General features: G+C 37.4%; 1 non-coding gene and 2 pseudogenes across 1 annotated transcript; 2 read left to right on the forward strand and 1 right to left on the reverse strand.

Moving 5' to 3' along the window:
* Positions 1 to 8879: 8879 nt before the first annotated feature.
* LOC101131647 (calponin-2-like) lies at positions 8880 to 9810 on the reverse strand (annotated as a pseudogene).
* Positions 9811 to 11342: 1532 nt separating this feature from the next.
* On the forward strand, positions 11343 to 12560 carry LOC115933237 (glucoside xylosyltransferase 1-like; annotated as a pseudogene).
* Positions 12561 to 18383: 5823 nt separating this feature from the next.
* Positions 18384 to 18488, forward strand: LOC115933238 (U6 spliceosomal RNA). Its single transcript, XR_004069161.1, has one exon. It is a non-coding gene; the product is annotated as a U6 spliceosomal RNA (small nuclear RNA).
* The last annotated feature ends 8769 nt before the right edge of the window (positions 18489 to 27257 follow it).

Consider the following 27257-nt stretch of genomic DNA (forward strand, 5'->3'; position numbering starts at 1 on the left):
CTTTTGGGGGAAAATATTACAAATAGGGATATTGTGATAAAAGCATACAATATTTTTTATGTCTGTACACTTAGATCCGTGTTCAAACTTTGCCACCTATACATGTATAGCACATTTGAATATGTGCTACAGTATGCCATTTATAAAGACTGAAAATAACATTTTATAAAACATTATTATTTATTTAGCAAACTCATGAGCTTTGGCTTCAAAAATACCTGATTTACATAGCATAATCCTAGTGCTGGAGAACAGATCAGTGGCTGCCAAAGGTTAGGGTTGGTTGGAAGATGTGATTAGTGAGGGATAAAGTGAAAACATGTACTTTCTTTGTGGTGATAGAGCAGTTCTGCATCCAGATTATGGTGATGGTTACATAAATCCACACTTCATAGATCTATACACACACATCACACGTACAGTCACACACACCTACACAAGAGTACATGTAAAATCCTTAGAAATATGAATAGGGTCTGAACCTGAGTTAATGGTATGGAAACAATGTCAATTTCCTGATTTTGGCAATGTACTAGGTTATGTTAGATATAATTATTGGGGAAAGTTGGCTGAAAATAACACAGTCATTCTTTTTACTATTTTTTAACATCTTGTGAGTCAAATTATTTAAAAATAATAGGTATTAAACAAAGACAAAAAATCTAAAATTTCTAAAATCAAAGCCCTTATGAATTTGAACATATTATTTGATTTATTTTGTAGACCTTGATTTCTTCACCTGTATAAATGGAATAATAATACAATTCCTATCTCATTATTGTCATGCTTAAACCATACCATTTATGTAAGTGCCCAGTAACGTGTCTGGTGAACAATAATGCTTAAACACTGAGTTCCTCACTTATTTTGTGGCTATTGGTTTACAGGTGGTTTTTAAGTTCCTAAGTGGAAGTTTGTTTAAAAAGATGGAGTCAAAATAAACAGCAATGTCTCAGAGCATCATCTGAACAAGAAAGGAAGGTGTTCTCCATCCCTTGAAATGGTCTCAGTCCTCTTTTGTTGTTTAGCTCTCATGTGAGTCTTCACAAATAACCTCAAGAATTGCTACAACACCAACAGAGAATTAACTCTCATTGAGTTTTTAGCTCAGTAGATTCTGGGTCCTAAACTTTATGGACTCACCTGCTTTTTAAAATTTTCCCATTTAGAAATATTCAATTTAAATCTTCCTTCAGTAAGTAATTGTTAACTATTAACAATCCTAACATTATAATAAAGTCATAAGTAACATTTATTACTTTTGTTTTCCACTCATACTGCTTGCAGTCCATAAGCATACAGCATTTTGGTCTTTCCAAATATCTAAAGGAAGATAAACAAAATCAAAACTAAGAAATCCTACTCTGAAGTCATATCTCTCTAACTAGATTGTATATTTATTGAGGGTGATGACTATATTTTCTTTTCCAGAAGAACAAAACAAATACAAAGTTGGGATGAATTGAATTCAGTGGGGGATGGAGAGGGGAAGAAGTCAAGCTTCTTCATCCTTTCCCATGCTTTGATAACTTTATCTGTGGGATTCTAGTTAAAAGAACATGACTATCTAAAGAAGTAAGTGCTTGAAAGGCCCATTGTATTAGGAGATTAGGAATTGTTAGCTTGAAAAGACATAAATGGAAAGAAAACATAAGGCAGAGACAAAATACATGAAATTTGTATTGTGGTACACATGTGCTTTGTGATCATATTTCTGTGTCATAAACAAAAAAAATGTATAAAGCTTAACCAAGAGAAATTTAGGGCACATAGAAGCATTTATGTATTTTCGTACTATGAACTGGGGCTAAGGTGTCCTTTACCATGACAGTTGGCGAAGCATAAGAACAAGTCAATTCACAAATATTCTAGTAAATTCCAATTTCCACATCTTAAATCATAGACCTAAGTCAGTCAAAGTCAGTCATATATATAGACATATGTGTGTGTGTGCATATATATATATATATATATATATAGGCACTTACATAAGTGGTATGATTTAAGCCTGACAATAATGAGATAGGAATCATACTATTATTCCATTTTTACAGGTGAAGAAATCAAGGTCTAAAAAATAAATCAAATAATATGTCCAAATTCATATGGGCTTTGATTTTTGAACTTTCAAATTTTTGTCTTTGTTTAATACCTTTTGTTTTAAAATAATTTGACTCATAAGAAGTTAAAAAAAGAAGTAAAAAGAATGACCGTGCTATTTTCAGGCAACTTTCCCCAATAATTATATCTAACTTAACCTAGTATGTTGCCAAAATCAGGAAATTGACATTGTTGCCATGCCATTAACTCAGGTTCAGACCCTATTCATATTTCTAAGGAGTTTACAAGTACATATGTGTTTGAATGTATGTGTGATGTGTGTGTATAGATCTATGAAGTGTGGATTTATGTAACCATCACCATAATCTGGATGCAGAACTGCTCTATCACCACAAAGAAAGTACATGTCTTCACGTTATCCCTCACTAATCACATCTTCCAACCAACCCTAACCCTTGGCAGCCACCAATCTGTTCTCCAGCACTGGGATTATGCTATGTAATTCAGGTATTTTTGAAGCCAAGCTTATGAGGTTGCCAAATAAATACTAATGTTTATAAACTATTATTTTCAGTCTTTATAAATGGCATACTGTAGCACATATTCAAATGTGCTATACATATATAGGTGAGCCAAAGTTTGAACATGGATCTAAGTGTACAGACATAAAAAATATTGTACGCTTTTATCATAATATCTCTATTTGTAATCTTTTTCCCCAAATACTAGTAGTAGTGATGTTTGCTTTCTCTTATTTAAACTATCAGAAGCTTTAAACTTTCTCTTAGTTAAACTATAGTCATTACTAATTGAAAGTATGTTTGAATACTTCCTGATTCCACTTACACAAGATAGATATATATATCAGTCATACTTATGTGTGTGTATATATTTATATATATACATCAGTCATATATCTGTGTGTATATATTTATATATATCACATACACACATATATAGACGGAGTCAGGTCTATGATCTCTGTATATATTTATATACACACATATATATTTTTAAAGTATTACATGAAGCAAATAGTACAGCTGATTTCATATAACAAGAGTTATTGGATGTATATGGGCAAAAGTTAATGCATATGGGCAAATAAATTGATGAACTTACAGACTCATTTATTTGACATATATTTATTGTGTGGTCTCTATTGAATGCTGGATATCTTCCCGGAGCCTGAAATTCAGCAGTGAATGTAACAGGCTCAAATCCTTGTACTCAAGTAGCTAATATTCTAATCGAGGGAGAAGACAATAAGCAAAGTTAATAAGCAAAATATTCAACATACTAGTTGATAGGAAGTTCTGTGGTGAAAAATAAAGTCAGAGGAAAAGAATGAGAGGAAGCTCTAAAAGCAACTGAAGATTTACATGAAGAAGCTGCCCAGGCGTTGGCCCAGAGTGAGAGGAAGCGCCATGAGTTCAACAGGCAGGTCACAGTTCAGTGGAAAGAAAAGGATTTCCAGGGCATGTTGGAGTTCCACAAAGAGGGCGAGGCCCTCCTCATCCTCAACCTGGTGACAGACTTGGAGCCCCAGATGCCCTTAGACCACAGCTTCCTCAGTCATTCTCTGCATCTCCTGGGGCTTAACCCAGTGTTAGCCTGTGTTAACACTGCTGACAGTTGTGTTCCAATCAGTTGCCATGGGCATTATACCCTCTACATCCACATTAAACATGCCAGCTTCTCTTGGGTGTCTGCAGAGCTGTGCCTTTTTCTTTCACTTACAGTTACATAATCACTGACGTCCATGACACTCACACATGGATCCATGTGCTGACTTCATTTAGAAGGCCAACCTAAAACAACAGGGTTTGTGGCTACCTCTTTAAAGTTGTTTGTGAAGTATAATTTGCTTTTTGATGCACTTTAGTTTGAAACTGAGTCTCTTATGTAAGGACTGTCCTTAATCTTTAAAAACCAAAAATGCCTTGTTAGAGTGTTAAGGAGTTTTGACATGCAGTGGTTCCACAAACACAATGGCTTACTATCCTTATATACTGTCTTACACCATCATTCTCTCCATGTCTCTTGGTCACTACTCTCTGCTGTCACTGGTTAATCACTAGGTGCCAAGAGCTTACTGAATAAAAGCTTGGCAATTAGAATAAATGGGGAGGGGAGGACCTTATGAATAGTCCATTTAGCCTAAGAAATGGCAGGTTTAGTTCTTCTCTTCCAAAAGATACAGGTATATCACTGGAATTGTACTTAAAATTTATAGATGACTAACAAATATATACTTCATATGTACTTAATATTTAGATCTGTCTTGTTTAATATTTGGAGGTTAGAAGAAGCATCTTTAGGGGAACTATATAATATTTTGTTAGCATTTTCTCTGCATTTTTAAAAATCATTTCAACTCAAACACTTATCAGCGTCATGAAATCAGTAATGACTCTTTCACAATTCATCATAAAGGTTTGAACTCTGCACTAGATGTCTCTTTAATTTCTTAATATTTAAAATTTAGATGACACTTTTCCCACCAGGTGCCTTTAGTGGTGACTAAGATAACTGACTTCTCAATTGTTTCTCTGAAATAAGTGTTTCTGTGGGAATAATTTTAATGTTCAAAGTGATATCATGGTGGAGTTTTGTCTTTTAAAACATTAGAAGCATCTTAAATATTAAGAATCAAATATTTATAGATCAAACACTTGTGTTTTAAGTATTATACGGGACATGTTTACTTATAGTAAATGTGTATGTATACATGAGTTGTTGCTGAAGCCGGCAAGCATATTACATACATGCATTTTCCCTGTGCCATCATAGTTGCAGTTAGAGTTCTAGTACCTGTAGGTTCTCCTGGGAGGCAGATTAGACCCAAAGGTAGACATTTTTCCCTTTCCATGAAGCATGATGTTGGGAGTTGATTCCCTTGATTTCCCTAGTACCAAATTTTAAGGCTTTTGTAAAAACAAAAAGAAAACAAAACTCAGAGCTTGGAATATTTAAACATTAATGCTGCTACCATCAATTCATCAGATATTTACTTAGAGCCTTCATACATTAAGGTTCCAGTAACCAATAAATTAGAATTTATTTCTTCTGCATAAAGTAAATTTTCATACACTTGACCTACTAAGACAGTAAGGGTGTCCTAAATTGAGGCAGTTGTATAATGCCTACATAACTAAATGGTAACTAAAATGGGACAGCATGGGGCAAGACCTTGCAGTTCTTCACAGACTATTTGTCATCAGTTTCTCCAATTAATTTGCTGCATGAACCAAATAACCATAATTCACCTTTTGTACCCACTGGTGCCATAATTAGAGAATTAGAGAGTGTAGACAGAGGTTAATGCCAATGACAAACACAGAACAGGGTTTTTTATTATTGTAAAGGTCATTAGATACAAAAGATTGTTTTTCAAAAAAAAAAAGTTCCTAATTCTACCAAACAGGATCAACCAGAAATGAAACTCACCTACTTTCTGAAGTGACACTGTATCAGAATAATCCAGATTTTAATATAACATTTTGCCGCCCACTGACATTTAGAGGAAGGGCTGCCTCTCCGGAAGAGTTCAGAACATATTCGGCGGTGAACCTAACACCATGGAGGACAGACTACTGATGAAAATATTTTTCCACTTTGAACAAATCTGTAAACTACACCTTTGTTTATAGAACAATGCTTGGAATAGTCACTTTAATATTTAGCTGTGGATAAAAATTTGTGGAAATAAATACTTTTGAATAAAAAAAGAAAAAGCAAGGAAGAAGAATGGGTTGATAGGATGTAAATTTAAAATAGAATATCCAGGAACAACTGCACTGAAGTTATAATATATGTGTAATTATGTATCACTATATATAATAACTATATCTTTATATCTGGTGCAGGTGAGTAAATAACCCATGCGAATATCTGGAGGAGGAATAGTCCAGGCACTACAGGAATATCAAAAAGGCCAATATGACATGAGCAGAGTAATGACAGAGTGATATGGAGTGAGAAGCAGATGAAATAATAAGAAAAGTAGGCATGTCGTTTTGAGGGGTATGCTTCTCAGATTCTAATTCGCATATAAATCAGTTAGGTTTCACATTAAAATAAAGATTCTGATTCAGGTGGTCTGGAGTGTTTATATTTCTTACAAGTTTCAGGGGATGCTGGTGCTACTGGTCTGTGTATCACACTTTGAATACCAAAGGACTGGAGATGTGTGCACGGTAAGGGCTTTGGATTTGAGTACTGTAGGTTGAATTTTGTCTTCCCCAAAAAGATGTTCAAGTCCCAACTCTCAGTACTTGTAAATATGACCTTACTTGGAAATAAAATCTTGCCTAGTCAGTCAACTTAAGTGGATTCAGATGGACCCTTATCAATGACTAGTGTGCTTGGAAGAATGAGGATATTTGGAAAAACACACAGTAGATAAGGTATGTGAAGATGAAGAATGCCAAGGATTGATGGCAACTGTGAAAAGCTAGGAAAAGACAAGGAAGGATCCTCCCCTGGAGGTTTCAAAGAGACCATGACCCTGATGACACCTTACTTTCAACTCCTAGCCTCCAGAACTGTGAGAGAATAAATTTCTGTACTTTTAAGCTACTCAGTTGGTGGTAATTTGTTACAGTAGCCTGAGGAAACTAATGCATTGAGTGGGATGGAGAGTGAAGTCATTGGAGGGTTTAAACAGAAGAAAGGCTCAGTCTGACATATTCTTAAAGAACCAACCTAATTGCAGAGACTAGAATAGACTGAAGGCAAGGGGCTACAAGGAAGCAGGAACACCAGTTAGGGGCTATATCAGTAAACCTAACTGGAGAGTGGAGGGATGGTGGTTTGGATCAGGGTGGTAGTGATGGTGGTGAGACAGGAACAGAATCTGAAGATGTTTTGAATTACTATTGATAAAATTTGTTAACATAGTATGAGCTATAAAAAAAAATGCGGGTGCTTGGGAGTGGTGGTTTATTCCTGTAATCCCAGCACTTTGGAAGGCTGAGATGGGTGGATTACCTGAGGTCAGGAGTTTGAGACCAGCCTGGCCAACATGGTGAACCCCTGTCTCTACTAAAAATACAAACATTAGCTGGGCATGGTGGCAGGTGCCTGTAATCCCAGCTACTCAGGAAGCTGAGGCAAGGGAATCACTTTAACCCAGGAGGTGGTGGTTGCAGTGAGCCAAGATCATGCCATCGCACTCCAACCTGAACAACGAGAGTGAAACTCCATGTCAAAAAAAAAATGTGGAATGATTTATAATACTTTGGGTAGAAACCCAGTAATGGGATTGCTGGGTCAAATGGTATTTCTGGTTCTAGATCCTTGGGAAATCACCACACTGCCTTCCACAATAGTTGAACTAACTTACACTCCCATCAACAGTGTAAAAGCCTTCCGATTTCTCCATATCCTCTCCAGCATCTATTGTTTCCTGACTTTTTAGTGGTCGCCATTCTAACTGGCATGGGATGGTATCTCACTGTGGTTTTGATTTGCATTTCTCTAATGACCAGTGATGTAGGAGATTGGTCAGGGTGGTGGGAGAAGCTATAAGGAAAGACGCAAGCCCTCTTGAAAGGTTGGAAGGTCTTGCAAAAGCTTCATGAGAGAATAAAGGTGAAGGAAGATAATTCTCTTACTCTGAGGCTAAGGGCAAGAAGTAGGTGCAAGGAAAAGTAAAGGAGTTTATCTAAATAGGCTTGTTTACTTATGTCATCAGGAAATTGACTTTTGAACCTCTGAGCCTGAGACTGCTCCCTGTAAGGGGGAGCAATGATGTTAATTACCCAGCAATTGTGTTGGCTCCGGGCCTTGGACATTATACAATTACTGAATAAATACAAGCAGCTCTGGCTTATCTAGACTAACTCTCCTCTGCAGATCACATGAGGGCAAGAGTTCCAGACAGCCTGGCCAACATGGTGAAACTCCCGTCTCAACTAAAAATACAAAACATTAGCTGGGCGTGGTGGTGCGTGCCAGTAATCCCAGCTACTCTGAAGGTTGAGGCAGGAGAACTGCTTGAGCCTGGAAGCAGAGGTGCAGTGAGCCGATATCGCACCGCTATGCTTCAGCCTCGGCAACAGAGTGAGATTCCATCTCAAAAACAAACAAACAAACAAACCCCACTGAGGGCCACGGCGCAGGGGAATGGCTAGCATGGAGAGGGGTCAGGCTTAGCACTAACAACTCAGAATTCCAATACCTTGTACGGGCCTCAATTTTCTACCGGGCCCCGGCGTAGGTCTGAGGGTCTGAGTTCTGTTGGTCTGAGGGTCCTAGGGAAATCCAGCCACTCAGGATCCTGAGATATTTTAGCATCGTGGCCGGGCCTGCTCTCCCAGCGGACTCATTTTTCCAGCACCCTCATTTTCCAGCACCCTCTCCACTGTCTCCGCCCAATTCCTCAGGGAAAAAAAGTTTTTTTTTTTTTCTTTTCATAATACGTCCTGAAACTTTTGCGGGTACAGAAACCACAAACTGATCGGCTGACAAAAGGGGGAAGAGAAGAGGCAACCAGAAACCTTTGGGGACCAGTTCCCTCCATGCCCAGGTCTCTTCTCCCCAGCACAGCTCGGCCCGCAGTCTGGATGTGCCAGCGGGGACCCTCACCCTACATGCATCGGGATATGGCCTTGACCTCTTCTCCTACAGCCCAGTGGCTCAGTCTTGAGAAGGAACCAAAGTAAGAGGGGCAAAAAGCCCTGCCTCCTGATCCCACGCTGCCATTCACAGACCCTCGGTTGATTGGCAGCACTGAACAGGTTAAAAGAAAAGAAAACAGACAGACCCAAACACCCAGACGGGAGACCATGTGTGGAGAGAGCGTGCTGGGAGCCTCAGTAGCCGGCCTCCTCCTGGTAGTAACGAGGATATTCAGGGGCCTCCCCTGGGCCCGGGCAGTCGCCGGCGCCCAAGGGAGCCCCGTGGGCCACTGGGCCTTGCGGACAGTACTTGTGGTCATATATCTGCTGGCCCAGGCTGAAGACTTGGCCGCTCTGGTTGGCACCGTGCGTGTAGACTGTCTGCAGGGACATGGAGGAGTTGTCACACTTGTTGATTCCCAGCTTGGTATCATAGATGTGCCGCCGGTCCCGAGAGCCGTCATGACCACCTGGCTGGCGCACTTGTTTATGCCCATCTGGAGGCTGATGGTCGAGTGGTCCATGGGGGGCAGGATGTGGTTCTTGGGGTCGTAGAGATGCCTCCTCGTGCCATACGTGGTCATGCCTGGCTGGCTGAAGCATTTGTTGGTGCCCATCTGCAGCCCGATGACGCACTGGCCCGCCTTCATAATGGCGAATTGGAAATTCCGCTCCTGCTTCTCCGAGTACTTGTCACTGATGTCCCCCCCGCTCCGCAGCCCCTTAGTCTTGGCCTTCCTTCCCTGCCAAGGCGAGAAGAGACACCTGCATCTGCCTCACGTTCCCACTCTCCAACAGGTCGTTGGCCTCAAATAGGTCCACGGGGTTCATGCTGTAGCTGACCATGGCCTTGATGAAGCTGGGGAAGTTTTCTAGCTGGTGCCAGTTCTGCACGGAGCGGTTGATCTTGGGTACTGAGCCCGGCTGCAGCTTGTTCATGAGTGTGTGTAAGATAATCCCATCCTTCCGGCCTTTCTGGAAGTGGGGCCGATGAAGCGGCTGGTGAGTCCCTCGATCCAGCTGCGGAGCTCTGCCGTCTTCTGGGGTCATATTTGGACAGAAGCCGGTTCGTGACCTCTGCAAAAAGCCTGTAGGAGGGGCCCTTGTTGAACTGCGTGGAGCTCATGGCTGGCGGGCGTGGCAGCGGGATGGGACAGGACTGGACGGGGTGGGGCTAAGTCTTTTTTCTAGTTTGCAATATTTGTTTTTACCACACCATTGTTTTTAGTACATATGTTTTGAGTATTTAAAAAATGTGTTTAAAATGTTAGACCATTTCCCTTTTTTTCACCTTCCGTTTTACCCTTTACTGCCATTTACATCTACACATCCACACACACATACACACACACACATGCACACACACATAGGGACCAAAATTAATTTACATGTACAAATGGGTTATTTGAATAAAAAATGTCAATCTGTATTAGTTAAAGTGTCATGCCAGTGTGAATTATTTTTATAATCCTTTTAAGAAGAAAGAACTTCTGGCTGGGCGCGGTGACTCAAGCCTGTAATCCCAGGCGTGATTTTGGGATTTTGGGAGGCTGAGGGGTGTATATCACGAGGTCAGGATTTCAAGACCAGCCTGGCCAAGATGTCGAAACCTCGTCTCTACTAAAAATAGAAAAAAAAAATAGCTGGGCATGGTGGCACGAGCCTGTAATCCCAGCTATTTGGGAGGCTGAGGCAGAGAATTTCTTAAACCTGGGAGGCAGAGGTTGCAGTGAGCCGAGATCGCGCTGCTGCACTCTAGTCTGGGTGACAGAAAGGGAGTCCGTCTCAAAAAAAAAAAAAGAAAAGAAAAAAGAAAAAGAAAAAAAAAAGGAAAAGAAAAGAAAGAACTTCCCTAATTTTTTGAAGAGACCATTCTGTATCCATTTTATAATTTTGTGGCCACCAAAAAAGATGTGTCAAATCATAGAGTGAATATAATAAGTGGTAGTTTAAAATGTTGAATTTTGCCCGAGTGTGATGGCTCACGCCTGTACTCCCAGCACTTTGGGAGGCTGAGGCAGGTGGATCACCTGAGGTTGGCAGTTCGAGACCAGCCTGGCCAACATGCCGAAACCCCTTCTCTACTAAACATACAAAAATTAGCCAGGCATGGTGGCACAAATCTGTAATCTCAGCTATTCAGGAGGCTGAGGAAGGAGAATGACTTGAACCCTGGAGGCAGAGGTTGCAGTGAGCCGAAACTGCACCACTGTGCTCCAGCCTGGACGACAGAGTGAGGCTCCATCTCAAAAATAAAATAAAATGTTAAATTTTTACAAGTCATTGTTCCTATTCTAATTTTTGAATGCAACAACTGCCTCTTACAAAACAGTCTCGTTAAACTATTTTGGTGATAATGAATTCTTAAATAAAAGGAGAATTCCACAGAAATATATATATGGCTCTTTTATTAAACATAAAAGAGCCTGAAAAAAGGCTGTATTCTGTAAAATTGAATTACTTTCTATCCAGTTCCACTGGTTCGCAGTGTTTTATCTTTATATTAAAATAAATATAAATGATTGGTTGATGAAATTTTTTCCTTTAGACACTGCTGCTGAATCCATGGAGAAAAAAAATTTCCAGAAGTAGGCTCCCTCCGCTCCAGTTCACCCAGGGAAGGCGCGGCGAGACAGACTGAGGAGCGCGGCTGGGGCGATGCGGCGCTACCCGCGCATGGTGGAGCTGTGTCTGACCTGCAGCTTCTGCTCCCTCCTTTATGCCTTCAGCCAGCTGGCCAAGTCCCTGGAGGAAGGAGCGGGCGGCTGTGGCTGGAAGCCGCAGGCTGCTGTGGCTTCCTGGCTCGTGGGCGGAGGACGCGGTGCAGTGAGAGGCACGGGCAGCGCGGGCCCTGTGGCGCATTCTGGCGGGTGGGACAGGTGTAGACTGAAAATACAGCCTGTTGAGAAAATGCTTCTAGCTGTAGTTGCCTGTGGTGAAAGACTGGAAGAAACTATGACCATGTTGAAGTCAGCTATCATTTTCAGCATCAAACCTCTTCAATTCCAGATTTTTGCTGAAGTTCAGCTACATCATAGCTTTAAAGGAAGACGTGACAGGGGTCATTTCTCCAAATATTTAATTATACAATATACCCCATAACCTTTCCATGTGAGAATGCAGCAGAGTGGAAAAACTAAACCACGTGCTTCGCAGAGATCATTCTTGCCTTTAATCCCGAAAGAAGTTGACTCCCTATTGTATGCCGACACTGATGGCCTTTTTTATGACCCGTTGATGATACTTGGTCTTTATTAAAGAAATTTAATTCCACACAAGTTGCTGCAATGGCACCAGAACATGGGGAACCTAGAATAGGATGGTATAGTCTCTTTGCTAGTCATCCATAATGTGGAAAAACTGGAGTAAACTCTGGAGTTATGTTGACAAACATGACTCGAATGAGAATGAAGTGTTTCGAAAATGATATGACAACTGTGTGAATACAATGGGAAGATATACTTATGACATGGCTTAAAAAATACAAGCTAGACATTACAGGGGCGATCAAAATCTGTTAAATATCATGTTTTTTCATAATCCAGAAAGCCTTTTTGTTTTTCCTCGTCAATGGAAGTGTCATCCAGATCATACTCTATATGGAAGCAGTTGCCAAGAAGCAGAAGAAGGAATCTTTATTCTTCATGGGAACAGGGGTGTTTACCATGATGATAAGCAACCAGCATTTAGGGCTGTTTATGAGGCACTGAGAAATTGTTCTTTTAAGATGACAACGTTCATTCCCTAATAAAACCTTTAGAACTGGAACTACAAATAACAGTGCATACATACCGTGGAAAAATTTACAAAATATTTATCAAACAACTAGCAAAAAGCGTAAGAGATTGTTATGCTAGATCACCAAAGGAAAGGTGATTCTTGGTGCCTGCAATATCAAATGGATGAAAACAACAAAGCATCAGACTGTAAGTGTGAAGGAATAGTCCTGGGTGAAGTCTTAAGGAAGGAGTTATTCATCTCCAGAATATTTTTTTTTTAAAGAGGCTGGATGAGCAGTATTTTCAGGTAATGAAGAATAAGTTAAAATCTTGGGCTCCAACAAAGAAACATTTTTGGTCTCTGATGTTTTGTAATGTTACTTACTATCATTCCAGTATTGATGAAAATATTATTGAATGGTTTTAGCCTGCAAACTTCTGTTGACTCATACTCTCAAGTAAGAGTGGTGGGGCTGTGAAGACGGAGAAAATGTACCTCAAAACAGTGCAAACACTCGGACTGTGAGAAGGGCAATAATTTTATGTCAGCTCTACTTCAGTTTAAATGTATGAGAGAAAGAGTTTGTTTACAGGAGCAGAAACCGTTATGTTTCTAAAGAAATGTGATGTAACCAATGTAACCATTGACAATTTATGTGTGCTTTTATACATTTCATCTCTGTTTAAGACATTTTTATGACAATCATGTTTAAAATTGTTTTTAGATTATAAGTAAGCTACATGTTAAAAATTGAGCTGTATAAGAGAGAGGAAATATAGTGAAAACTTCGAGGTTTTAATCTGTGCATTTGTGCGTGTGTGTGTGTGTGAGGGAGAGAGAGAGAGGGAGAGAGAGAGAGAGAGAGAGAGAAATGCAGTGTTTTCATTTTGTATGCATTAAACTGTCTTGCCAGAACTCAGATCTAAGAGTGTTAAGTAGATATATGGGGAATTTTTTTTTATCACTTTAAATGAAAAATTTCAGCTTTACTGGGCATTCTGGAAACAAAACATATTAGGCTGATGATAAAGTGAGAACCTTAAGAGTACACTCATATAATGGTGGAAAATGTGATGGACCAAAATGCAGAAGCTATACAATTCCTGTGAGTAGTAATTTTACTTACAATGGAGTAGAAAAATGTGGTGCATTTAAACTTTTCTTCCAACTCATAATGGCTTTGCAAGATACTTTTGAAGAAGCAAATGTCTACAGCTTTACTTTAAGTAAGTCAAACAACTTTGGTGAATGATTTGGATTAAGATTGTTACATCCAGCTATAGAAAATCTGGTTTTAATTGGGATGATGTGAGTATCTTCCTTTTTTGAATATCACTTAAAACAGTTAATTTTTTAAGTCTTGAAGATGAGAAAAATATTACTTATCTAATAAAACTATTTTAACAGCTATCTAATTTATAATTATCTATTATAACTATAGATTCTGAACACTTAGCATGTACTGTGCTGGGGCAGATATCTTATTTTACCAACTGCTAAATGATTATCTTCTTTTTTTCCCTGATATTTTAATGCTCAAGTAGAAAGTGGAAAATCATGAAGAAAAAATATCACCTGTGAAAATCGTGGCAGTTAGCTTTGTGACAACACCGTGGCCTCTGTGGAGACATGGCATATACAGAAAGAGATGGTGAGTACAGTTGTTCTGATTTCTGCAGTTCAGTCAGGGACACCTTGAGAGAGCAAAGTTTAAGCAAGGTACATTAGAAGTTACTAACAGGTCTAGCATTCTCAGAACAGATGGGCTTAGAGAACACGAGTTGTAGTTCCTTGGCAGAATGCCATGGTGGATATGAGGAACTGTGAACAGTGTTGAAATTCAGCTTACTGAGCAGAAAATGAGAATACTAAAAATGTTAAGTTTGAAGGTTATGTATTAGATCATTTCTAATGGCCCCCAAGTATGATCATTGCCTGCCTGACTATATAAGACTCTTGGAGAGGTTAAGAGTAGATTCCGGAGCTTAGCCCTTTGGCAACTCTGGTATGCTGTGTCTAGGATGGAGTCTGCAAAAAATTTTTTAATGAAGAGACACAAAAATTATACAAAACTGGGCCAGGTGTGGTGGCTCATGCCTGTAATCCCAGCACTTTCGGAGGCTGAGGTGGGCAGATCACCTGAGGTTGGGAGTTCAAGACCAGACTGACCAACGTGGAGAAACCCCATCTCTACTAAAAATACAAAATTAGCCGGGTATAGTGGGGTATGCCTGTAATCCCAGCTACTCAGGAGGCTGAGGCCAGAGAACCGCTTAAACCAGGGAGGCAGAGGTTGCGATGAACCAATATCACGCCATTGCACTCCAGCCATGGAAACAAAAGCAAAACTCCATCTCAAAAAATAAAGAAAATTATACAAAACTAGAAAAGTGCATTGGTACTCAATATCCAGATCTGACACTTATCACAATCTTACCATGTTTGCTTCATCAGTCCCTTTTCTCTTTGCTGAAATATCCGAAAGAAAATCCCAGGCATCATATTATTTCATTGCTGTGAACATTTTTGGTGGGTACCGTGATATCACACTTAACAAGAGCAGCAGCGGGTCTTCAGCTTCATCTCACATCCAGTCCTTAAGCAAATTTCCCTGATTTTCTCAAATATACCATCTTCTAGTTGGTTTGTTAGAATCAGGGTACAGAATATAAGTCGCATGAAGATTTTTATTTTAACAAGCACCTCAAATGACTTTGAGGGTAGCTACTTTGGGAATCACTGGAAATTATTTTACCAACTAGAAAGTTGGAGATAGGGTGCCCAATTCTTGGCACAGTTGGTGGATTATAAATGTGATCTTGAAATATTACATTAGAGGAAGCATTTGGGATATTGACAAGATATAAATTTATATTAGTAAGTTCCTTAAGATTTAATTTTCTCAGTGAACATAGAATCTCGGCCCCATGGGTTCTAATTGATTGGGATTGTGTAGAGCATGGTCACAGTTTAATCCAACTGGACTGTATGCCATTGTCTCACTCGCGTTGTGGCTCACTTACACTCTCACACACTCTACACTGTGGATCATTTGGAAGGTTCTTCATTTGGTTTATTCAGCCTAATTGATCATTTTGCCATAAATTGAATTACAGTTAAAGCTCTCTGTTAGGGGCCATTTCTACTTAAAATTAAGTTATCACAAAATATCTATAATAATTTTTAAATGAATTTCTTGAATTTTATCTTTAGACAAGGTAACTCTTCTTTTTAATTCTAAAGAAATGCTGTTCTCAGAGTTAATGAGAGGTTAAGTTATAGATGGACAACTTGGAGAATGTATTAGATTTTCATATAAATGGACTTTCATAAAACATAGTATAACTATGCAGTTTATATAAATCACAATGTTTATTCTTTGAGTGTATGTATTAATTCTGACCCCAGAACTATCTCTGGGCTACAGTATTACCAGTGGGATGCCTTTAATATGCAGTCAAACTTCATTTGTATGAAGTACAAAAGAACTTAGGAAACCTTTAAAACTACGTATTGTAATTTATACTTTAAAAAATGCATACTTTTTTCTTATGAAGAGTAGTTCATAATATACAAGGGTTATAAGGCCCTGAAATAATATTAGTGCTTACTCATTGCCCTCTCATCTTGCCTACAGTCAGATATTATTGGTATGGTGAAAAGAAGACCAGATGGTGAACTAGGTCTGGATTCTTCTCTTCTTGGTTAGTAACTGCATATTACTTAACCTTCTCTGTGCCTTAGGTTTTTAAGTACAATCAATCAGTATACCATTCAAACCTCACAAGATGAGACTCAGAAGAGATAATGGATTTGGAAGCATTCTGCATGGCTTCAATTATGCCACACCAGTGTTACTGTTCAAGTGCTGTTTTGCTCTGTTGTTTCTGTACAGGGCATTCAGTTTACTCAGGCTGAATATTTTCTGACATATATCTCCAGTATGAATTTGTTTATTTTATGTAACGAAGTGTTTCTGAGGAAGAGAAAGCAGAGAAGAAAAGAATGACGTAACTGAATCAAAAAAGAAGGAAAAGAGAGGAAGTGAGAAAAGGAAGAGGAAAGAGAAAGGACTAAGAATGTGAATGGCAAAGGGCTGAGTAAGAGAAAAGGTGGAATCAGAGTGTGGAAAATTGAGAAGTAGAGCTGGAGAGAAATGGTGTGGGAAGATTTACTTTTTGAGTTGTAGCCCTCATGCTCCACCACTGTTTGCTTGCCTAGGCTCTATGGGGTCGGGAAAGGTGCTGACATCCATGGATTGGAGCAACAGGGCCTGTTGTATTTGGTTGGTTGGTACTAGGGTAGTTTCCCCTTCACCCTACTCACTGATTATTTAATTCCAATTCAACAGTTTATGTTTTTTTACGGGATCCAAGTTTGTGAGCTAGGACCTGTGGAAACACAGTATCTTCCTTTCTAACTTTGTCCTTTTAGCTATCCCAAGTGTTAGGCTGCAAGACTAACTCCATATTCCCCAGGGGAGGTTGGAGGTGGAGGGGACGCTTCATTAGGTCTGAAAGGGCCCCAGGAATATGTTGCAGCAGTTTTCCCAGATGATACCTATGGGAAGCCAGGTTTGGGAATCACTGCCCAGCCTTGAATGGCAAATTAAACAATAAATCACACCAATTTATTCCTCAGTCAAGATACTTTCAGTTGAACCATTCTGAGTAGATTGAAGAGAACAAAAGACAGCAGAAATACGTTAAAAATTCATTGTCTTATTTTTCAGATGTTTGCATTTAAGTAATACCTTAGTAGTAACCAGAACCTCTTTGAGGTGTTTTTACAAAGACCACTGATTTTTTTAAAAAATATTTTTGGTTCACTAGAGTAGAGAATAAAGTAGGGGTGAAATATGTCAGGTGTGGGGACAGATATTCATTTATTAAATGCAATTTCAAGGATCTTAAAACAATAATTGCCTTATTCCATTTTAATGTTTAATGAAAGTAGATTTTTTAAAAATCTCCAGAACTAATTAATCTTTAATTGAATGTCAAAGAAAAATTGCAAGAGATATTGTTAAGGAGGTGAACAAAATGTTACTTAAGACTATTTCAAAAGAGGTTAAAACTATTGCAATAGAGGAGAAAGACTGAATTCAACTCGTTGAAACAAAAGGCAGGATAATTTTGCATGAGCTAGTGAAATCTACTGCATGTTAGGAGAGAGGTTGGTCAATGTGATTAGGCCAGATGTGTTTACTAATTGAGGCTTAGGAAAGTTACATTTCTAAGCTCTCCCAAAGACTGGAAGATAGAGGTGCTATCTTTCTAGATGATTATCTTTCAATGGGACAGCTCCCAGTTCCTTGAGAGTGACATTTCTGTGTTGTAAAACTGGACAGAGACTAGGGAATGATTTACATCTCAAAGGGCCAATTTCATCTTTACTGAAGTGAGTGATCTTAGGAAATGCAAATGATGGGCCTAGCATCAGAAGAAAACCTGCTTAAAGTTTTGTCTAGCTGTGGGGAAAGTTGAGGCCATTGTGGTCTCCTAGTTTTAAGCAATAGGTGAAAACAGTATACTTTATTTTAAACATGGTAGTGGGACACATCATTTCAAACTTTTATACATAATACAATATAGAATTAATATCAGTCCACCAGTCTTGGACTTCTAATAATAGGACAAAAATGTGTTTTTGTTTCTTTTTTATGTTTTTATTAATAGCATCAATGAACTAGTGAGATAGTAGGGCATAACCAGGTGGCAATTTAGATAGGATCAGAAGAAGCTAGAAAGAGGAATTGAGCCTTCAGAACTCTTCATGGCAGGGAATGTGCTTTCCTGGAGAAAGCCACCAAAAGTCTGAGCTGCACATTTGGGAGCCTCAAGGACCTAGTGGGAAGAAAGTTGTTTTTAAAGCTTCAGAAACTGAAAAGACTGTTTCCTGAAAGGATAAAACAGAATTAAACTTGCCATAACATGTACTATAGTGTAGAGACACCAATCCTTAAAGCAGTACCAATATGCTCACTTTGGTTGCACACATGCTGAAATGGGAAGAACACATATAAGATTAGCACGGCCCCTGTCCAAAGATGACATGTAAATTTGTGACACATTTCCTATTTAAAAAAATAGTATTGAGGTGTTAATAACTTAAAATTGTATTAAATATTAGTAGTTCTGAGACTACTGACTCCCCCAGGCACCTTACCAAAGAAATTTCTCTCTAGGGTAAGATAAAATCGGCTGAGGAGTCAGCAATATTATAGGTTTAAACCATCCTCAAGTAATAAAAACATAATTCAAGTAATAAAAACATCACTAAACAGAAAAGCACTGGTATGAAGTCATAAGCATTTCAAGACTCCAACTCTTAGAGTCTGGAGGAAACAGATAGCACAAATCAGCACATCTAGGTGACAACCAAATAATCATAAAGGAAGAGACGTAATGTCATGGTAGTATTGTAACCGAGTGAGTTATAGAGAAATGCCACACTCTGAGACAAATTCAGGAGTCCTTTATTAGCCGGCTACTGAGAGATGGCTAGTTCTCAAAATTCTCTAGGTCCCAAAGAAGGGGTTAGATTTCTTTTTATATCGTGGTCTAAATAGGGGAGGGGGAGTTTAGCTGAAGAAATTTTTACAGAAGAAGAACTGGCAAAAAGTTAAAAAATAATTGGTTACAGAAGCAGTTATAGAAAAAAATAAACAGTTCTAGGTGCAGGGGCTTAACCTATCACAAATAGATAAATGCAGGGGTTTTAGATGCCATCCAACGAGCACGTCCCCAGGAGCTGCTGGTTCAGCTTGCCTCAATATCTTATCAGTAAGTGCATTCCTGGACATGCTTGGAGTCAGCTTGCACTAGTTATGCCCTTAAGGGAGGGATGTAAAGGGGTTGTAAGTGAAGGAACTAAAATGGAGTCTGTCCGGCTCTCTCAGCTAAGAGAGAGACAGTCAGGTTAAAACAAGTTAGAGTATCACAGTAGCATAACTCCTATTTCTAGCTGTCTTGCAACTAAAGGTGGCTGTGTACAGAATAACTATTCTTCTATATCATGTTTGGACAAACCATCTTTCAATTGATTAAAGCACACCTTCAGAATGAAACATAATTTCTTATCTCAGGAATCCCAAAGTCTAATGGAAGAGGCAAGCTTACATTGAATAATTTAACAAAGCAGATTGTGCTTAGCAATAATAAAGTAATTCAATATACAAAAAATAAGAAAAGAAGGAAATATCTGTTTCATAGTTGTAATAAATTAGAACTTTACCATGCAGAATAGATAGAGAGGTATTCCACAAAAGATTAAGAGAGGCATAAAGTAAATGTAAGTATAAACTATAGCAGTTTTCTTAGGCAGAGAATCATACTTTAGGGTAATGAAGGTGATGCTGGTACTGAGATTCCTTTGGAGAAGGCAATACTAAAAGTAGAGTTATCATTTATGAGATCCAAGAAGCCCAAGAAAAGGTAATAAGAGCCCAAGCCAACGAAGGCTCAGGCTTTTTTCCTAAATAAAAAGGAACAAATAGCTAAATGTGACAAATGTCAAGGTATCTTTTAGGAAGGTTACACTTCCTCTGAAACACAACAGAAATCAAAGACAGTCACCCTACTGCACTCCTTGCCTCCCTTCCAAGGATACAGCTATGTATTTTTTTTTTTTAAATAAAAAGGTAAAGGGGGTATATCACTTGACCATGTCTCTGTCCAAGGTGAATATCTCCAAAACCACAACTTTGGGGTACTTGTATGGGATATAGTTTAAACCCCACTGAATTTGATTTCTCACCCTCCCAGACACTTACCTTTTTTTTTCTCTATATTTGTTTGTTTTTGCTTCCTTAATATATTCCAGGAAATGTATTTCTGGGCTGTCCTACAGGAGAAGTGATGATGAATGGAAAAGTGTGAAGAATCTTCTATTCTCCCAAGACTGTAGGGCAAAGAGGGTGCAGTTGCACCTAAAATATCAGTTTGGAAGGGTCACATAACTGATACTATAAAGTAACACATTGTCTTACAGAATTCCCATTCTTAGGTTAAAATATTACCTTCTTCATCAAACTTACCTGACCGCATGTTTTTTTGATGCTGTTTGAGTAAAATATAATACTCTTTTATTTCCCAAATGTGCACACACACACACACACTTAATATATTATATTTTGAGAAATATATGTGCTATAGTATCTATATTTATTCACTTCCAAAATTTGTACTTAATTAAAATGACAAAAAATAAATTTGCTGAAAAGAGTTGGTAAAATGATCAACTGTATTCAGTCACATAAGTATTATTTAGTCTTAGTAATGAAAATAGAAAAAAAAAACAGCCGGGTGCAGTGGCTCATGCCTGTAATCCCAGCACTCTGGGAGGCCAAGAAGGGTAGATCGCCTGAGGTCAGGAGTTCGAGACCAGCCTGACCAACATGGTGAAACCTCATCTCTACCAAAAATACAAAAATTAGCTGGGTGTGGTGGCACGCACCTGTAACCTCAGCTACTTGAGAAGCTGAGGTGAGAGAATCACTTGAATCTGGGAGGCAGAGGTTGCAGTAAGCCGAGATTGCACCACTGCATTCCAGCCTGGGTGACAGAGTGAGAATCCACCTGAGAAACAAAAAGTAAGAAAGAAGAAAGAAAGAAAGAAAGAAAGAAAGAAAGAAAGAAAGAAAGAGAGAGAGAGAAAGAAAGAAAGAAAGAAAATAGAAAAAAACAACGACACTAAAAGCTAAGAAAATAGTGTGTTCATTTTGGAATCTAATTCAAAATTCATTATAATGAATTTTAATGGAGCATCAAAGGCATATGTTGAAGTTCACTGAATATTACTCAATATTTAAGAATTACAGACAACACATATTTTGTTTGTAGCAATATTTGATTTGTTTTGTATCTATATATTTGCATTTATTTAAAACAGAAAACGTCAAAATATATTTCATCTATTATTTGGAAAAAAAACACTGAGTAACTAATTGTCCAAATATAGCTCCCTATTTTCTAATTTTTAATTAAAAATGCTTCTTATTAAAAAATAACATTTCAAAATAACTGACATTTAATGTTTTTACATTTTTTTTAAAGTGTTCATACACATCTATTTAATTTCTAGATGCTGTGAGAGAATCATCACTTCGTCACTGTATCTGGAAGACAGATGCCAAAGATGTTCAGTTATTATCCATGTATCTATGCATAAAGGATTGAAAATGATATTTCATGCCATAATTTATCTAAATGTTCATTCCTTTGGAACACTGTTTTCCACAGATAGCAACAAGACTTGGAACAAAATAAATAGTAATATCATATGCATTTTCTATTTCTGCACTTTTCCGATTCTGGAAATAGTCATAGGATCATTTTGTGACAGATTGATAGCATCTGTGATCCTAAGTCGCTAAGAATAAGTGTTAGATTCTTTGGGTTAAATTGCCATAAAGACCAAATTTATTTTTTTAACCAATTCCCTAAAGAATCAACTGATTTTTAGTTTTACAGCATATGTATCACCTCTCCATCCAACTTGACTTAATTCTAGTTCTTTTTATCCTTCAATAGTGAGGATGAGAAAATCTGGATTCATACGGCTATGGTTGATTTGAAAAGTATTTTTTAAACATTTGGAAGCTTTTCAAAACCAAAAGCATATTTGCCAATTGATCTTTTTCCCCTTCATTTTAAATCCATGTGCAACTTAAAAGAAACTTAGACCATATGCTCTTCAGATTTACTTATATTAAAATCATGAAAATTATATTTAATAGCTCTTTGACACACAGGGAGCATTTAAATTAAGCTTCTTTAAATTTTATATTTTTCAAAATACACTCTGTTTTCTATCTACCCTCAACCACTCCTCACTACTCTCCAAGAAAATATCAGATTTAATTCAGGAGATGTAAGTTGGATGTTTTCAGTCCATCAACAATCTTTAAGTAATTTAAAAAACATCCTTTTTTCACTTTTTCTCTAGTTTTTGTTTGTTTGTTTAAATATCTCTGTGCAAGTTCTGAACAGTTTTATTTATATCAGGATCAATAATCTGAGGAATGAAATAAATTGTTGCATTTGTTGCAATAAAAGAGTTTATGCTTCCTTTACAGAACATTAGGGACATGAACTTTTTAAGAACGTTTTAATGTTTCACTATAAATGATACTTGAGACTTGTATTAGAACAAATAAGGTAAAATTATATAAAGAAAACATAAAAGTCTTCTCCTCATCTGCAATCCTACCTGCACTGAAGTAATCAATGTTAATGGTTTTCTGTCCATTCTGCCACACCTCTAATGGATGGAATTTATGTAGTGTAATTCTTTGTCAGGTACAACTACACATGAGTAAAACTAGGTGTGATTTACAACTCAAGATTAGGGTTTTTAACTAGTAGTGAAATGGGAAGGGAAAAGCAAAAGTAAAATACACATCAACTAATGGCAGAATGGGGTGTAGAAGGAAGTCATCTGTATACAGGACATCTGATGGCCCAGCCACTCAGCTACTTCAGCCACACATGAAATAATAAATAGACAAGTGCATTGAAAATTGTAAGTGTGATGGAAGGGTCACCATGTGATTGCAATAAATATTACATTTTTTATTGTTTTGTTCTCCCAACGGTGTATAGCTCAAATTTATACTACAGGCTGTTCATATCCCTTAACAAAATATCCATTAATTTATGGATTTGATAAAATTCTAACTTACTACAATGCCCTACAATTAATAGTTCAGCCCATCCGTGGTGATGACTGTTCCGGAAGATCTTTCTGATGTTGAATAACTAATACTGTTTTTCAATGTTACTATTAGGTTGGTACAAAAATAATTGTGATTTTTGCCATTAATCACAACTACTTTTGCACCAACCTAATAGAAATTTAACATTCTGTATCTAACGTTTGTGGACATTGATTGAATATGCAGTAATCTGGGGAGAAGTTGGTGGAAGAGATGTGTGTTGTTTTGTGAAAGATAGTATTCTGAGGGAGGGCAGAAAAGGGATATACATATAAGAAAATGGTGGATCTTGATCAAATGCATCCTTGTTCCTATTTACAAGAAGTCTGCTCTGTGTTACCGAACTAATCCATTTACGTGAAGTCAACTAATTCAAAAGAATTTACCGTCTAGAGAAATTCACATTTGCAATAAAAGTTTTCTTAATGACAGAAATTTCCTGTTTTTTATTGTATAGCTATAAATGTAGAGTTATAAAATCAAAATACAGACAAGCCTACCCAGTGTTTGATTATATTCAATGATGTTTAAAAGTAATGGCCTCTCTTTTGTTCTTACTGGGAACATTATCTTTAGCACAGTGCTTCATGCAGGTTCTTATTACTTCTATCACCCATTGTTATGATTGGCAAAGCACAAAGAAATACTCAAATAGGAATTCTTGGGCACATCGCAGCACTTATCCAATGGTGGGCTGGATACTGAGTTTCTTAATTTATAAATCTTTCTTTCCAATGCAAAATTCGTGAAGGCTTAATGTTGGGAAAATGTCTGAATGGCTATAAATTCCCTGTCTAATTCCCACCCCTCAACACATACCCATTTTTTGGCTTATTCTTAGAACTGTAGCAGTTCTTGAATCTTTGATGGGTTGAAGCTAATCCACATTTGGATTTTTCAATCTGATAGATTTGCCAAAATTCTACCCTTCAAAACACTTCTTTCTTTCTTTTTTTCTCTTCAAAGAAAAACATTGAAAAAACAAATTTTTATTTGGTCTGAAACTTTATGGTGCAAGTCTGAGGACAGGAGGAAATTTAGAGACCTGTTCACCCATTTTCAATTTGGAGAATGCCCGGAATATATATTTTTCTCTCTCTACACAATGCAAAGTAGTTGCACGCACAAAGTATCAACTAGAAAAATTAATTCTTTCAACATTTCATCAGAATTTTAAGTGGTTACACTACAATAATCCCAAGCTACTTGGGAAATAGTAAAACAAAACTTTGAAGACCAAACCATCATTATTATTTTCACTAAAACCTAAAAATTCAGCCACAACATGTCAAACCAGTTGTGACAGGACTTCCCTCCTCTAATTTAGTTTTTACTGCTGGATACCTGATGGGCTACTTACTATATCAGGTGTCTCATAGGGCAAATTGTACCTGGAGAAAATGTGAATATTGACTCTGTGATACGCCTCAGTTTGAACCAATACAAACATTCTATGAGTAATTCTGAATACTGTCAGTCTGCTTGTTCAGCCTTTAAATTTGGTAATAATAGCAAAAATAGGCAACATTTATTGAGAACTAACTATGTTCCAGACTTTACTAAGAACTTTATCTGCAACATTTTATTTAATGCTCATCACCAAGCTGTGAGAAATATATTATTGTTTTGCTCACTTTTACATAAAGGAAGTAGGGCTTAAAGAGGCAAAGTAAAGTGACTGTGATTACATAGCTTGTAAATTCTGGAAAATGCCATGATTTAAAACTGTGGTTGTCAAAATTACAGCAAAACATCAGATTCTCTTATTATTCACCTCCCTTCTTTCTTTGGAGGTGGTCAATCTGTACATATAAACAGTTATTTTTTTCTCCTATCAAAATGGCATCATAACATTTGATAACAACTAAGGAAATCTAAACAATGTATGGACTTTAATTAATATCATGTAGAAATATTGGTTTGTTAGTTTCAAAAAAGGTACCATACCAGTATAAGTTACCAAGCTAGGAAACAGAGTGTGGGGTATGGGAGAACACTCTGTGTTATAGTCAATTTTCTAGAAATCTAAAGCTATTCTAAAATTAAAATTCTATCTTAAAAAATGACTATATAGGCTGGGCACGGTGGCTCACGCCTGTAATCCCAGCAATTTGGGAGGCAGAGTTGGGCGGATCACCAGGTCAGGAGATAGAGACTAACCTGGCTAACATGGTGAAACCCCATCTCTATGAAAAATACAAAAAAATTAGCGGGGCATGGTGGCGGGTGCCTGTTGTCCCAGCTACTTGGGAGGCTGAGGCAGGAGAATGGCATGAACCTGGGAGGCGGAACTTGCGGTGAGCCGAGATTGCGCCACTGCACTCCAGCCTCGGCAACAGAATGAGACTCCGTCTAAAAAAAAAAAAAAAAAAAAAAAAAAAAAAAAAAAAAGACTATATGTACATACCCAGCCAGTGTTTAAAATGATCAATCCATAAAACTAACAAACATCTTCTATCACAATTTTATGATGTTTTTGCTAAGGAGGGGCAAAATATACTCAGAAGTCAAATAAGCTGATTTCATTAAACCCATTCTTCTTAATGACAGAAGCCCTTATTCCATGTTTTCAAAATTCATGATATTGTAAGGATTATGAAAAAATACAAAAGCAAATTAAAGTAGTGAAAGTGTTTACAAAAATGTTATTAGCAAAACAATCCATCTACAAAAATGTGAACATATTTTAATTACCTTGAACATGGCAGGAAGAGTTGTAATATAAAACGAGATTTATATGTACAAAAGCTGACTGAAAAAGTTTCAGCTTCAAGAATTAACGTTTTAGTTCATAAATCTGAAGGAAAATAAAGAGAAAATAAAGGCATTAAGAGATATGAAAACATGTAAAAGAATAAATATTTCTTTTATAAATCTTTGTGAATATATGACAACATACAAGCTACAGAAAACCAGTTTACTGTTTGCAAGATGAATGTTAGTTCAGAAGTACCAATACGGCATTTTCAAGTCAGTGGAAAATAAGTGTACAGTGTTTATGCAATAATTTATAGTATCCTGACTGCATTAAAAGGGATTTTAGAACATAACTTTTCTTACTGAAGCACATTTTGCAGCTCTGAAAATGTAAGGTGTTTTGAAAACGGATTAGGAAGATTATCAAATACGTAATAATAAATTACACTTAATCAAATTAAAACCTCTTTTTACATAGTTTATTGGAAAGTATTTGTTTTTGTGCTCTAAATGATACAGGGTTGATTAAAATTTAAGTGATATTCATCTTAAAATGTGCTTGAGATGTAAATTAGATTTAATACATACAAAATTCTTATTTTCCCATTCAATTTAATAAAAATTACAAAAGGTCATTTACTTTTCAAAAAGAAACTTGTTGAAATAATTACCTATTGAGGACCAGAAATCCCAAAGGATTAGTTATGGATATAGAGCTTTCAAGTTTCTAGGTCACTGAGTGGAATCTGAAACCAACCGCATGGTGACTGAAGGGTATTATCAGGAAAAACTGTTAAATGACCTTTATCAAATGGTCTCAGTGGGAGACAGGTGCCCATTGTTGCTGACCATCTGGGTTTAAAGCAAGAACATAAAAAGGGATGATTGCCCCTAAAATATTACCTCCAGGGATTTGGTTTACGCCAAACATTGAGATTGAATAAGTCTACAGTACAGTGAGTTAACATAATCTCCTCCACCCCACTCTCCATACACACAAACTCAACCAACAATCCTCACCAATGCACACACATACACACACATTCTGCATAAGCTTCCTGAAAAGGCATTTACTATAAAAATGTTTCAAGTAAAGGCAGAAGTATTATTTTTGCCCTGGAAAGAAAAGCTAAATTTTCTCAAGAGATTAAAATTTGGATCAATAGATAGAAAAGAGGGATCTAGTAAAGACATATGTAAAAAAAAGAAAATGTGTACATTAATTACACAGATTTTGAAATTTTGAAGACCAATGCTGATTTTATTTTGAAATAGTTTCAAATTGCACAGTTTCATTAGTTGATTTTCCATTGGTTTGAGAAATGTGGGCCATTGTCAAGATATGTCTAAAAGGCTTTGGTGGGTAGGGAAGTTATATAATGTGGGATTGGAGAGAGTAGGAAGAACAGAGGGCCAAGTTCAAAATGAATTATGAAATG

Source organism: Gorilla gorilla, chromosome 12 (genome assembly GCF_029281585.2).
Source record: "Gorilla gorilla gorilla isolate KB3781 chromosome 12, NHGRI_mGorGor1-v2.1_pri, whole genome shotgun sequence".
Taxonomy (NCBI): domain Eukaryota; kingdom Metazoa; phylum Chordata; class Mammalia; order Primates; family Hominidae; genus Gorilla; species Gorilla gorilla.